At 37.5% G+C, this 14,326-nt stretch overlaps 1 long non-coding RNA gene across 1 annotated transcript in view; it reads left to right on the forward strand.

The window, feature by feature from the left end:
* The first annotated feature begins 2,874 nt into the window (after positions 1 to 2,874).
* LOC108533116 (uncharacterized) overlaps positions 2,875 to 14,326 on the forward strand; it is a 37,895-nt gene continuing 26,443 nt past the window's right edge. Inside the window, exons 1-3 of the long non-coding RNA XR_001886660.1 lie at positions 2,875 to 2,974; positions 9,353 to 9,444; positions 10,315 to 10,419. This is a non-coding gene — a long non-coding RNA (uncharacterized LOC108533116). The remainder of the gene's footprint in view (positions 2,975 to 9,352; positions 9,445 to 10,314; positions 10,420 to 14,326) is intronic.

Here is a 14,326-nt window from a genome sequence, read left to right on the forward strand (position 1 = left end):
AGGGGAGCGTGTGGCCTTAGGAATCGATGGGGCCGGACTAGATCCTGAAGTAAATATCTTGGTTTGAGAAGAAGTTTACAAACGATCTCCTGAGCCAGTGTTTCAAACTTTCTATGATGAACTAAATGTACCAATAATAGAAATTCCAGGAAAAACAAGAGATTTGTTTTTGCAATTAGCCGAGCGTGTAACCCAGTCTCTCAGTGTCACTTCATGTTATGTATGTGGAGGAACTGTAATGGGAGATCAATGGCCATGGGAAGTCCAAGAATTAGTGCCTACAGACCCAGTTTCTGATGGATTTCCAGCTCAAAAGAATCACCCTGATAATTTCTGGGTCCTAAAAGCCTCAATTATTGGACAATATTGCATAGCTAGAGAAGGAAAAGAATTCACTCACCCTGTAGGACGACTTAGTTGTCTGGGACAGAAACTGTATAATGGTACCACAAAACAGTCACTTGGTGGAGTTCAAATCAAACAGAGAGGAATCCATTTAGCAAATTCCCAAAGTTGCAAACCATGTGGACTCACCCAGAGTCCCACCGGGACTGGACAGCCCCACTGGATTATACTGGATATATGGGCATAGAGCTTATGCCAGATTACCTGACCAGTGGGCAGGTAGTTGTGTTACTGGCACTATTAAACCATCTTTCTTCTTACTGCCCATAAAACAGGCAAACTCCTGGGTTTCCTTGTCTTTGCTTCCCATGAAAAGAGAAGTATAGCTATAGGAAATTGGAAAGATGATGAATGGCCCCTGAGAGAATCATGCAATATTATGGGCCTGCTATTTGGGCACAAGACAGCTTGTGGGGATACTGCACCCCATTTACATGATCAACTGAATCATACGGTTACAAGCTGTCTTAGAAATAATCACTAATAAAACCGGCAGAGCCTTGACTATTCTGGGCCAGCAAGAAACTCAGATGAGAAATGCTATCTATCAAAATAGATTGGCTCTCGACTACTTGCTAGCAGCTGAAGGAGGGGTGTGTGGGAAATTTAACCTTACTAATCGCTGTCTACAAATAGATGATCAAGGCAAGTAGTTGAAGACATAGTTAGAGATACGACAAAACTAGCACATGTGCCTGTGCAAGTGTGTCATGGATTTGATCCTGGGGCCATGCTTGGAAAATGGTTCTCAGTGTCTGAGGAGTTTTGTCTGTGGCTCGTCCTGCTACGATTTTGTTTGTTTCCATAGATTTAATTAAACAAACAACATATGGCTAAAATTAATTTTGGCATGTCTCAAGGTGGACACCTGGAATCAACTAGCTGTCTCATTACTAGTGGAAAAGATAAAAAATTCAAAAGCTAGAAATAATAATTGAATGACCCAACTATCTCAAAGTGAATGCTAAGAAGATACATTTTTTAAGAAAGGAAGTGATGAATATACCTATAGCCAATATTATGGGTGAACCTGACAAATAGAATACTGAGTGAAAGAAAATATTAAAAGTACATCCTTTAGAGTTTTATTTCTATAAAGTTCAGAAACAGTTTAAAAGTATTTATGGCATTAGAAGTTGGGCTTCTCTTGGTGGCAGCAATTACTAGAAATGAGCATTAAGTTAGGCTTTTAAAGTCCTCAAAACATCCTCTACTTTCTTTTAAGGCAGTTGCTGAATAGCAGAAATATCTGCTCTTTTGAGGATCTATTAAGCTGTACACTTACAATTTGTCATTTTGTTTAGGATTATTAAAGTTTATAGGAGGCCATTGTTTTGGACCAGCCTCCTGCACTGGGCTCCAGCAGACCAGACCCAACCAGAATGAAATCGTTTGTGCTAATGCCATGTAATCAAACTTAACTTTGAAATGAGCCAGTTTTCAAAAAACCAGGAGATTCCTGTCAACCTCGGTCAGCATAATAAGAAGGTTTCCTCTGTTTTAATCCTATAAGGAAAGTAACTTTGAAACCACCCATCTGCTTTTGTTCTCTGTTTCTACTTTCTTCAGCCCTTTTCTGTCTATAAGGTCAACTTTCTCTGCTGAGCTCATTGGAACACTCGTTCTATTTTGTAGAATGTGATATTGACAGATTCTAGAATTGCAAATAAAAGCAAGTTATACTTTAGACTAAATTGTTGTAATTTTGTCTTTTAATAGGTTTCTCATGAAATGTTCAAAAACTTATGGTACCCGGCTTACACTTAAGAGCAGTCTTTATTCTTCCAACCGCATTGAACTCACCTTGGTGTTTATTGAAAATACAGCTTCCTGGGTCTACAACAGATTTGCTGAATCACATTCTCTGGGGTGGAGGCTATCCACCCCAATAATTAAGCCTTTCCTTGGGCAATTCGGGGGCATACTCAAGTCTGAGAATTCAGTGGTGCCTATTTGGTCAAACTGTTCCACAACACCTGTTTGGTCACCTTCAGCAAATACTTAAAGCATGGCCCATGTAATAGCTTCCTGGGCCACATAGTCCCTCATCTTGCCTGTGTTCCTCCCCCTGCACCTTTTAAGAACTGTCATCTATGATGTTAACAGTTGTCAGACACTACACTCTCATTCACTGCACCAGCCCCGTCACCCAGTAGAGTGTGAGATGTTGACAAACCATCATTTACAAATATTTATAATACCATGTATAAGGTAACTGCCTCCCTCACTGAGAAAAGTGGTAAATTAAATGAAAATTTGATCCCCATAATATCTTGCCTTGTTCTTTTAAGTAGACACTCAAAGGGGGATGGAGGATAAACCACTGGCTTTAATGAGACAGTTGGGTGAAAAGAAAAAAAAAATTAAATAGGAAATGGTACCAGGGCTTCTGGTATTTTTATCTTAGCAGCAAGGGGAAGTTTTGATAAGAAGAGGCCCTTTCTTTGTTCTACCAGGATCCAAGCATTGCATCACCATCTTCAGAAGCTGCTGCCTTGTCCATGCCAGATGATAATTTGGGCATAGGCACAAATCAATACCAGGAATGGGTGTGCTGGGAGCGTGCACTGTAAGTACTGTGAGTATAAATAGAGCTGGAAGAATAACCTTTTTGTGAACTACTGTGTGGTAATCCTCGGGAAGCCAGGAAGCTGGTATGGCTTCAATAGGCCTTTTATAATATTACATGCTACCCCCCAACTGCCCTTTTACACACACAGGGACTGCTTGCTAAAGTTACCATTTTTAATGCAAATCATCCTAATGGCTTGATAATTATTTCAATTGGCATTTGTGAAGCCATTCAGTAAAAGAACAGCCAGGGCAAAACCCTCACTAATCTTCCCATCTTTCATATCCTCTGGGTTTGAGGTGGAATAACACAAGAAAGCCCCAAAGCCAGAGGGTTTTTGAAGTTTATTCTTAATGCACCCAACTCCAACTCTCCCTGCCCGTTACTCTATGAAGTGTATTCGGCCCAAGTTAAACAAAATAGCAAGAGCATAATATTTGTGGTGGCTTGAAAGGAGAGGAGGCAATGACAAGCGTCCCCTTCCTCCTCAGCTTAGCTTTCAGATTGGTTGGAAAGCATTTTAACACATTGTTGTTATTATTGAGGAAAATAATAATAAACATTTATTGAATGCTGTGATATGGTGAGTAACTGTTCTAAAAATGTTTTGTCCGAGAGGAGCTTATTAAAAAATATCTATTTAGGTTTTTTACTTTTCCAGAGAGGGTGAGTTTTTAACTCTTTCACTGGCTCTTAGGAGTGCACAATGTATTCGCATGCTGCAAAATATAAAGTACTGGTCTCCTACAAGGCCTGTCCCTGACTCTTCCTCTTACCTCTAGTCTGTCATGATTAGAGTCTGGCAGTAACTCAGAAATGAGAAATTCAAGACATTGCCACTTTGTGGAGGGGAAACAAAGCTGGAAAGAATGACTAACTAAAATTTCTGTTTGAAATTGCTTTTCTCTCAAATCAGACAAAGAGAACTAATACATGTCAACATTACCACAAAATATTTTTACAAAGGAAAAGCTGGCTGAAGGTTGTCTTTTTTTTTTTTTTTTTTTTTGAGATGGAGTCTCACTCTATCATCCAAGCTGGAGTGCAGTGGCACAATTGTGGCTCACTGCAACCTCCACCTCCCAGGTTCAAGCGATTCTCCTGCCTCAACCTGCCCAGTAGCTGAGATTCCAGGCACGTGTGACCATGCCCAGCTAATATTTTGTTATTTTAGTAGACAGGCTTTTACCATGTTGCCCAGGGTAGTTTCAAACTCCTAAGCTCAGGAGTTCGCCCACCTAGGCCTCCCAAAATGCTAGGATTACAATACATGAAGCCTGCTTGCTAGACTGATGGAACTATGTGTTGTGTTTAGTTCTATGTTCACTCCTTAAACCTACTAGTGAGCTGTATTTAGAAAGCTGGCTTCCAACCCTTTACATGAGAACAGGTCACTAACCAGCAAGTTCAGTGGGTGGCAGATCAATAAGTTTAAGTAGTATTTAAGTAGTAGTTTTTTGTCTTCACCTAATAGAAGAGGGGATGCTTGATATTATTATTAAAAACCTTTATTAATGTATGTTTTAGTTTCAGAATGGCTCAATAGATTGAGGTGTTTTCCAGACTCACTCTACATCAGTCTTCTCTTTCCACTAAAGTGACTTGGTTCAGCAGAAGTATTTGATTTTTCTTTTTTTTGAGATGGAGTCTCGCTCTGTCACCCAGGCTGGAGTGCAGTGGCGCGATTTCTGCTCACTGCAAGCTCCGCCTTCTGGGTTCATGCCATTCTCCTGCCTCGGCCTCCCTAGTAGCTGGGACTACAGATGCCTGCCACCACGCCTGGCTAACTTTTTGTATTTTTAGTAGAGACGGGGTTTCACCATGTTAACCAGGATGGTCTCGATCTCCTGACCTCATGATCCACCCGCCTCGGCCTCCCAAAGTTCTGGGATTCAGGCATGAGCCACCGTGCCCACCCAAGTGTTTGATTCTTATAGCAGTAATCTAGATTTGAATAGATCCTTCCTAACCTAAGGTTCATAAACCTCCAAAGGGTCTGTGAATAGAATTCAAGGATTCTATGCACATGAATGGAAAAAAAAATCTTTATTTTTACCATACTCTAAATGAAATTTAGCATTTCCTTCAATTGTTAATATAGGCAGCAAACCACACATTAAAAGGACTCCTGATTTTGTCATCTCATAGAATGGTTGTGGCAAATATCTCAGAATATCATTAAGTACATTCAGACTTTGAAATTATGACAATTATTATAATACTTCTAAAATATTTATATTTAATATAGCAATAAATCAGCATATAACATAAAATACTTTTGAGTATACCATGTTTTAATATCTTGATGACTATATTTCAGTGTAATTACTTGTTTGTAATCCCATGTACTTTATTTTATGCATTTAGAAACATGATTTTGAGAGAGATCCATGGGCTTTACCTGACGGCATGGGTCCATAGCACCACAAATGTTTAAGAACTCTTGGTAGTCTCTAATGTGGCTATTGATACAGAAACTAAATTTATTTCATGGGGCAGCCATACAACTCTGGCCCACAGTAAAGTAAAAGCAAAAAGACCCCAGGCCATGGAGAATCCTAACAAATAACCATAATGGTCAGGAGAAATCTGCATGGACCAATTTAAGTAGTGGTTCTTTTGCTTCCTCAACTTGCGTTGTGCAACTTCAGGACTGGCCTGAATGTTCAGATGACAGGAACACCCTGATACAATGAACAGACAGAGCCAGATGATTCTGGAAAGCAAATAACAGCCAAATGTCTATTGTCACTTTAATGCTTAATTGGGCAACATTTATTTGGGAACAGAAAACAATATTTGGTAATACTGTTTACATGCTAAAACTGGTCTACTTCTCACATAAATTCATCTGCCTTTGGATCATTCATTAATTTCAAATAGAACTCCATGCTCAGATGATTTCAGTGGTATATTGGAAGAACCAAGCATTAGTAAAAAATAAAAATTGTAAAAAAACAACAGTTTGGGCAACTATGCCTTTTCCTAAGTAGGTCACCTAGATTGTTGGCCAGCACTGCAATAATTTACTTTGTTCTTAATGGAACCTTAAATAATTCTGTACTGGAACCATTTGTGGGTTCCCTGAGAGTATGATTTTGTCCATAATATAAACCCATAATTATAATACATCATATATCACAATAGTGTGAATTATTGTTGACAACAGCAAATGTCAGGAGAGATCTGGCAGAAAATAGAACTGAATTTGAGCAGACTAAGACCGTTAGTATAGAAGGATTAAAGCTATACTAAGATACACAGCTTGTTAGTAGTTAGTTCTAGATGAGAACATGTGCCTCATCTAAAGAGCACAGCATTACTTGCGCCCTCCATGGAGTTGCTATGTTAGGAATGCAAACCTGCTGTTGCCAAATCTGCCAGCATATCTGGAAAAGCTAAAAATGAGATGACGACTTCGTGTGAAGCCACTTAGTGTTTAGAGGAATTGACTGGTGCAATTCTTTTCAAACATTCTTTGAGATAAGCAAGGGTTTCTAAAGATTGAATCTTACTCCTGGGTCATGAACTCTTCTATGCAGGTACTACTCACTCATACAGTGAACCATCAATGAAAATGAGAAATGGGATTTGTTTTCAACACCTCCTACCGATCTATAGAGGTAGAATGAAAGTGTCCTCACTGCTTACTGATGGTTCACTGAAAATGAGCTGATAAAAGGTAGATTAATAGGAGAAAACTGTTTACAAAATTTATTAATATGCATGAGGGAAAAAAATCACATGAGTATGATTACCCAGTAACCCAGTGAGGTCCAGATGCTTATATATCCTACTTAATAAGAGAAGAGGAGATGGAGGGTGAAATGATTTTAAGGGTAGATTAATGAGACTAAAATAAATGGACTGGAACGAAGTTCTTCAGTGCTCTGGGAGAGGTGATGGGAAGATGAAGGGCAGAACTTAATTGTGAACAAAAGTTGTCTTATTATACAGATAATGCCTCATGGCTAATCTCTGGAACTGTCCTCAGAAGAATAGATGAAAACTCTGTCTGGGTTTCAGATACCATGAAACTGAGTCGAAGGTTTAATTCATCTTTATAATCCCTGGATTTTTGCTAGAGAATCGATCTCTCTCTCTCTCTCTCTCTCTCTCTCTCTCTCTCTCTCTCCCCCCGCCCCACTCCCACTTCTTAAATAAAATCTCTTGTCTTATTATATCCTCATGGAAATATAATTGGGCTGTATTAAAGAGAGATGGGAAAAAAAAGAGAATACAGGCATTGTAGAATTTTTACTTGCCCTCATCTTATCTTTATCAAGTTAATTCACTCAGAACTCATTATTTTAAAAGCCAGCATGCCCCATTATGGTGAATAAATACAGACTTATTTTTCCACAAGACTATGTATAGTAACTAAAATAAAACATGTATGTGTATTTGTTATCAACAAGGTCTTAACTCCAGCTGTCATTCCCTCATGATCATGCCAGCCTTCCATCTGCCTTTCCCAAGTCATACAACCAAACTCTTCCTCAATTCCTTACCCCTCCTCATTCAAAAGTTTTCTTTCTTTCATCTGTTTTTCTTGACTCATATCCTTATTTTCACCAGAATCATACACCTGCTCAAATTCAGAAGGCTCTTCTCTTTCACAACCAGCTGTTTTCTCTGACTAATATGTGAAAAAACCTTTGCCTAGGAAATGGTTCATACCTGACTCAATTTCATTCTTAATTATATTTTCAGCTTGCCTTTCATGAAGATACATTTCTTTCCAATACAGATGTGTCCAAGTGGTTTATCTATATTTGAAAGTGATTGACATGTAGTCTGGGTAATCTCTCTTTGTCCTTCCGGATTCACCCCCACCTTGTATGCCCTACTCTGTGCCCAGGAGGCTGACCTCAGTGGGCAGCATAAACCAGGCTCCTTTGCCCTGTATCTCAGTTGTATTTGAGCAATGGAAGCCACAAGTAAGAAACCCTCAATTGTTGGGGAGAGAGAACACAGGTTGATGGTGGTCATTTCCTTATCAAGGACCTCAAGTGTGTGCTTTCATGTCTAAGGTTCTCAAGGCTTCCCTGCTATTTCAACCTGTCGGGTGTTTCATCTTCCCTATGATTTCCCTTATCCACATTTTTATATCTTTGAATTGTTCATTTATTAAATCCCATTTACTTCTCCCTATTTGAGTTTCTGCCAGGACCCTGGTGACACAGTAAGGAAACATTCTTAGTGCATGGTTGATGTATGGTGCAAATAAGAGATCTAAATCTGGATTGAAACCCTAATTCCATTTCTTTTCTTGTTAAACAAGATTTTTTTGTTGTAGAGATAAAAATCCTTATCTCAAACAATCATGAGAATTAAAGAGAAAAAAATGACGATGGTTGTGGCAAGTACATTGTTTACTCTATAAAACTCTATGTTTGTTACTTTTCTTCAACCAGAATCTTAGTGCTTCACAATTCTATGGATATTATTTACTCCAAAACCTGAGCCTAAAAGTGCTTAAATAATTTTTCTGCTATAGCAAAATACACATTTTCTTAATTCTATAGTATGCTCTATACAAATGTCTGTAATATAAAATCATAAAATACCTAACTAATGTTTGTGTGTGAACATATACAAAATGATTCTTTGCCTTAAATGGGTTCATACAATATGTAAATGGAAAAAATGCTAAAAATACACCAATAACATCAATATTTCCTTAATATTAGGTAAATGTAAGATTCTATTTATATATATGTGGGGGGTGTTTTCATATGAGCTAACTTTTTATAATTGTTTAAATAGATCATGTGATGTTCATAGTTTTAAAGAAATCTCTGTGTTAATCATAATCGGTATGTAGGGCTATGACTGATTGCTAGTTTCAAATTTTCGTTGGTCAGTGGGTAAAAAAGCATCTCCTCACCCTTAGTCAAAAATTAGTGATGCTGTTTCTTTACAGGAGTGGCTATTGGGAAAATTGAGAGTAGAGTGGAAATGCTTTTATCTCAACTATTACTCAAGAATTATTGCAACTATGAGTCAGCATAGGTGGGCGATGTTTAACTCTTCAAATTCTATTTATTACTCACACTAAGACTGCAACAACTCAATCAATATCTGCCTTCCAATGCTGCCTTCTTAGCACATAGTTCCTATGTGGATCACAGCCTCATGGAAGAAACATGTGAAGAAATATACAGGATGAGGTGTATATTTTGTGTATTTTGACCTGGAAAAGAGACATGGCACTTCTGTTCACAGGTTATTGGCAAAACTAGTGACATGACCCCACAGAAAAGCAAGTAGGCTATGAAATGTGAAGAAGCTCATGGACTTCTTTGGAAAAACTGGGCAGTTAATATTACTTTCATACCCAATGTTATTTTAATGTTTCTCACTTAATTTCAGTGGGTATCATAAGACAGATAACTGTGTCTGCGTGAATCATCACATTCTATATTAAAACCAAATGTTACTCAACAACTTCAGCAAATTAGAAGGTGAGTCTGAGAAACGATTGGGGGGCACACTATGCTTCTTTCTCAGTGCAGACTTTTTTACCCTTCACTAGCTGGGATCTCCATGTTATATCATTATTTCTTAAAAAGGACACCTCTTGAAACATGGCAATTTATATAGGCAAGGTTCCTTGGTGATTGCAATTGTTCTTATCATAAGATAACATACAGAATATAGGAATTCATTAATAATAAGAGAACTTGGAAAATCTTGCCCATTTTCTTAAATCAAGATAAGGCATATTTAAATGATGTCAGACAGAAAATAATATTTCAATAGAGATTTTCAGAGAGGAGATTATATGCTTTCCCATAGTAATCACCCTGAAAGTGAACAAGTTGAAGATCAGACAATATCTCAGAGCACTTTATAATGTTGTCCTTTGGTTTTGATCTCAGGATAAGTGAACCACAGTCACTCTTTAATCTTGTCTAAGATATTTTTTCCTTTTGGTTTTATTTTATTTAGTCTTAGGTAGTATGCTTCTCGGCTGCTCTCAGTTTTTTCTTCTCCGTGATGAATAGTCCTGTTTCTTTGAATGTTTCCTTGTAGATTTAAATCACCAGGTCTTACTCATCTCTGTGGCTATTTTTTCTAAACTTCCCAACTCTTCTATTTTGCAATTTCATGGTATAACCTAGATTTTGGATCATGCAGCAAGAATCAATGAAGTATTACTATTGACCACTACAAGTACATTAAAATGGCCACACTTATGGTATCCTTTACAGATATTTTCACAGCACAATATATAAAGGTCTGCAGTATTCACTTGCGAAGTTAATTCTCTACAACTGGATTTTACATTGAATGTATTGCTATTTACTTTTTTGCTTGTTTTTGCTTTCCAGCCCTCTTGAGACCTGTCAGCTGTCTGACCTTGAGAAAGTGTGTGGACTATTTCTGGCTGAGAGTGGAAAGAGAAATCGCATGGGAAAGGAAATCCTCACACGAGTGTGAGCTGAAATTTGGATGGTGATGAAATTCAGATGATTTAGATAAGCTCTGGATGAACAGATAACGTTTTCGAGGATCATCTGAACTAATTATGAATTCCCAAGAGTGCATGGTTCATCTATTATTGGGTATCCAGGAGGCTAATTCCTCTATCCACCATAATTTTCTAGGGTATCTTATTGCATCACACTCAAAAACAGTTGCAGATTTGAATGTGGACTTCAAAGGCCCTTCAAGCAATACAGTATGGTAGGAGCAAAACACACTGTGGAAAGCTGCTCAGTGGATTGTATCCAATTTCAAAGTCATCTTTTCAACTGTTGTGTTGCCTATATCAGAGTTTGTTATTTTTCTGGTCCCTAGCTGAGAGTTGAGCTCATTCTGTGGGAAGTATCTCTAAACCACTAACTGACTTTGAAGCCAGTACAACTAAGGGAGATTAGAAACTTAGCATAGCCTTCTTCTCAAAGCATTTAGAGCATCTTCCTCAAGTTTGTTTGTTTGTTTGTTTGTTTGTTTGTTTGTTTGTTTTTGAGACAGTGTCTGGCTCTGTCACCCAGGCCAGAGTGCAGGGCGTGATCTTGGCTCACTGCAACCTCCTCCTCCTGGGCTCAAGTGATTCTCCCACCTCAGCTTCCCAAGTAGCTGAAACTACAGGCACTCACCCAGCTAATTTCTGTATTTTTGTAGAGATGGGGTTTCTGCATGTTGTCCAGGCTGATCTTGACCTCCTGGACTCAAGTGATCTGCCCATCTCTGCCTTCCAAAGTTCTGGGCTTACAGGTGTGAGCCACTGTGTCAGGCCCGAGTTTTTTGATACGTATAATTTAGTGTAATTCAGAAGCAAAGATGAGATTTCAGAGATTTGTAACTAGGCAGAACTCATATCAGTTTGGCTTCTGGAAGTGTCAGAGATGCTCAGGTGGACGTATGAGAGAACGTGGAAAAGAATCCAAGCCTCTTGGCTTATCTAGCTTTATTTAAGTGACTTTAAACAAGGTTTTGCCTTCCCTTTTCTGTTTCTTTATTTGTAAATGCATTATAAGGATATCTTTCTTGTTTCTTTTACATCATATTTTGAGGCACACATGATATCAGAGGTTATTCCTTAGTTTTCTTATAATGAATCCCATGGGCAGCCTGTACGGAGTCTATGAAATGTTTCTCAGAGTAGGATTTTTTAAATATCAATACACATACACATATATATGCATACATAGATAGCTTTAAAAAAAGCAAGCTTTTACACAGGTAGTTATCTAAATGTAAAAAGATAAATTTGTAATAAAGAAATACATGTGTTACTATATCAGTGCATTGTATAATAAGGATCTAGTGATGCATCTACTATCACTATTTTATTTTATTTTATTTTATTTTATTGTTTAATTTTAATTTTAGATTGAGGGGGTATGTGTGCAGGTTTGTTACAGTTTGTTACAAGAGTGTACTGTGTCATACTAAGATTGGGCTTCTATTGATCATGTCACCCAGATAGTGAACATAGTACCAATAGGAAGCTTTTCATTCCTTTATCACCTCTCTTCCTTCCCTCTCTTCCAGTTCCCAGTGTCTATTGTTCACAACTTTATGCTCATGTTACCCGAGATTTAGCCACTACTTGTAAGTGAGAACATGTGATATTTGGTTTTCTGTTTTGTCTTAATTCACTTAGGATAATGGCCTCTAGCTGCATGCATGTTGCTATGAAGGAAATGATTTTGTTATTTTTTATGGCTGTATAGTATTCCATGGTATATGTATACCACATTTTCTTTATCCAGTCCAGTGGGTTTTTGGGTACCTAGACTTATTCTATCTTTTTGGTGGAATAATTTATTTTCCTTTGGGTATATATCTAGTAATGGGGTTGATGGGACTGAATGGTAATCCTATTTTTAGTTCTTTGAGAAATTTTCATACTACTTTCTGCAGTGACTGGACCAATTTATATTCCCATGAACAGTCTATAAATGTTCCCTTTTCACCATAGTCTTCCCAACATATTACTTTTTGACATTTCATAATCCATTCTGACTGGTGTAAGATGGTATCTCCTTGTGGTTTTGACTTATGTTTCTCTGATGATTAGTTACGCAGAACATTTTTTAACATGTTTCTTGGCTGTTTTATGTCTTCTTTTGAGAAGTGTGTGTTTATGACCTTTGACCACTCTTTAATTTTTTTCCTTGTTGATTTGTTAATGTTTCTTTCAAGTTCTGAATATTAATGCTTTGTCAGATGCATAGTTTGCAAATATTTTCTCCCATTCTGTATGTTGTGTGTTTACTCTGTTGATAGTTTCTTTTGCCATTTAGAAGCTCTTTAGCTTAATTAGGTCCCATTTGTCAATTTTTTGTTTTTGTTGCAATTGCTTTCAGGGACTTAGTTACAAATTCGTCACCTAGGTTGCTGTCCAGAAGGGTATTTCCTAGGCTTTCTTCTAGGATTTTGATAGTTTGAGGTTTTACATTTAAATATTTGATCCCTCTTAAGTTTTGTATACAGTGATAAGCAGGGGTCCAGTTTCATTCTTCTGTGTGTAGTTAGACAGGTTTTCTAGCACCAAGAATTGAATAGGCATTCCTCTCTCCACTGCTTATTTTTGTGAACTTTTTTGAAGATCAGTAGGTTGTAGGTGTCTGGCTTTATTTCTAGGTTCTCTATTCTGTTTGTTAATCTATGTCTGTTGTATTTTTTTTAACCAGTACCATGCTGTTTGGTTACTGTAGCTTTATAGTGTAGTTTGAAGTCAAGTAATGTGGTGCCTGCCTTCAGCTTTGTTCTTTTTGCTTAGGATTGCTTTAGCCATGTGTGCTCTTTTTGGTTCCCTACATATTTTAGAATATCTTTTTTTCTAATTCTGTCAAAAATGACATTGGTAATTTGATAAGAACAGTGTTGAATCTGTAGATTGCCTTGGGCAGTGTGAACATTTTAACAATATCGATTCTTCCAATCCATAAACGTGGAATGTATTACCATTTGTTTATGTTGTCTATGATTTGTTTCAGAAGTGTTTTGTAGTTCTTCTTGCAGAGATCTTTCACTTCCTTGGTTAGATACACTCCTATGTATTTTATTTTTTGTGTGTGGCTATTCTAAATGGGATTGCATTTTTATAGCCCTCAGCTTTAGTGTTATTGATGCATAGAAATGCTACTGATTTTTATAAGCTGTTTTGGTATCTTGAAACTTTACCGAAGTAATTTATCAGATGTGGGAGCCTTTTGGTAGAGTCTTTAGCATTTTCTGTCTATAGAATTATATCATCAGAAAAAAAAGATAATTTGACTTCCTCTTTTCCTACTTATATGCCTTTTCTTTCTTTCTTTTGCCTGGCTGCACTGGCTAGAACTTTGTTTTCTTTCTTCCTTTTTTTTTCTTTTCTTTTCTTTTTTTTTTTAAAGTACTTTTGTATTTTTTTAAATTTTTTTATTTTATTTTTTTTTTATTATACTTTAAGTTCTAGGGTACATGTGCATAACGTGCAGGTTTGTTACATATGTATACTTGTGCCATATTGGTGTGCTGCACCCATCAACTCGTTAGCACCCATCAATTCATCCTTTATATCAGGTATAACTCCCAATGCAATCCCTCCCCCCTCCCCACTCCCCATGATAGGCCCCGGTTTGTGATGTTCCCCTTCCCGAGTCCAGGTGATGTCATTGTTCAGTTCCCACCTATGAGTGAGAACATGCGGTGTTTGGTTTTCTGTTCTTGTGATAGTTTGCTAAGAATGATGGTTTCCAGCTGCATCCATGTCCCTACAAAGGATGCAAACTCATCCTTTTTTATGGCTGCATAGTATTCCATGGTGTATATGTGCCACATTTTCTTAATCCAGTCTGTCACAGATGGACATTTGGGTTGATTCCAAGTCTTTGCTATTGTGAATAGTGC

The sequence above is a fragment of the Rhinopithecus bieti genome, unplaced genomic scaffold, assembly GCF_001698545.2.
Source record: "Rhinopithecus bieti isolate Rb0 unplaced genomic scaffold, ASM169854v2 scaffold_65, whole genome shotgun sequence".
NCBI lineage: Eukaryota > Metazoa > Chordata > Mammalia > Primates > Cercopithecidae > Rhinopithecus > Rhinopithecus bieti.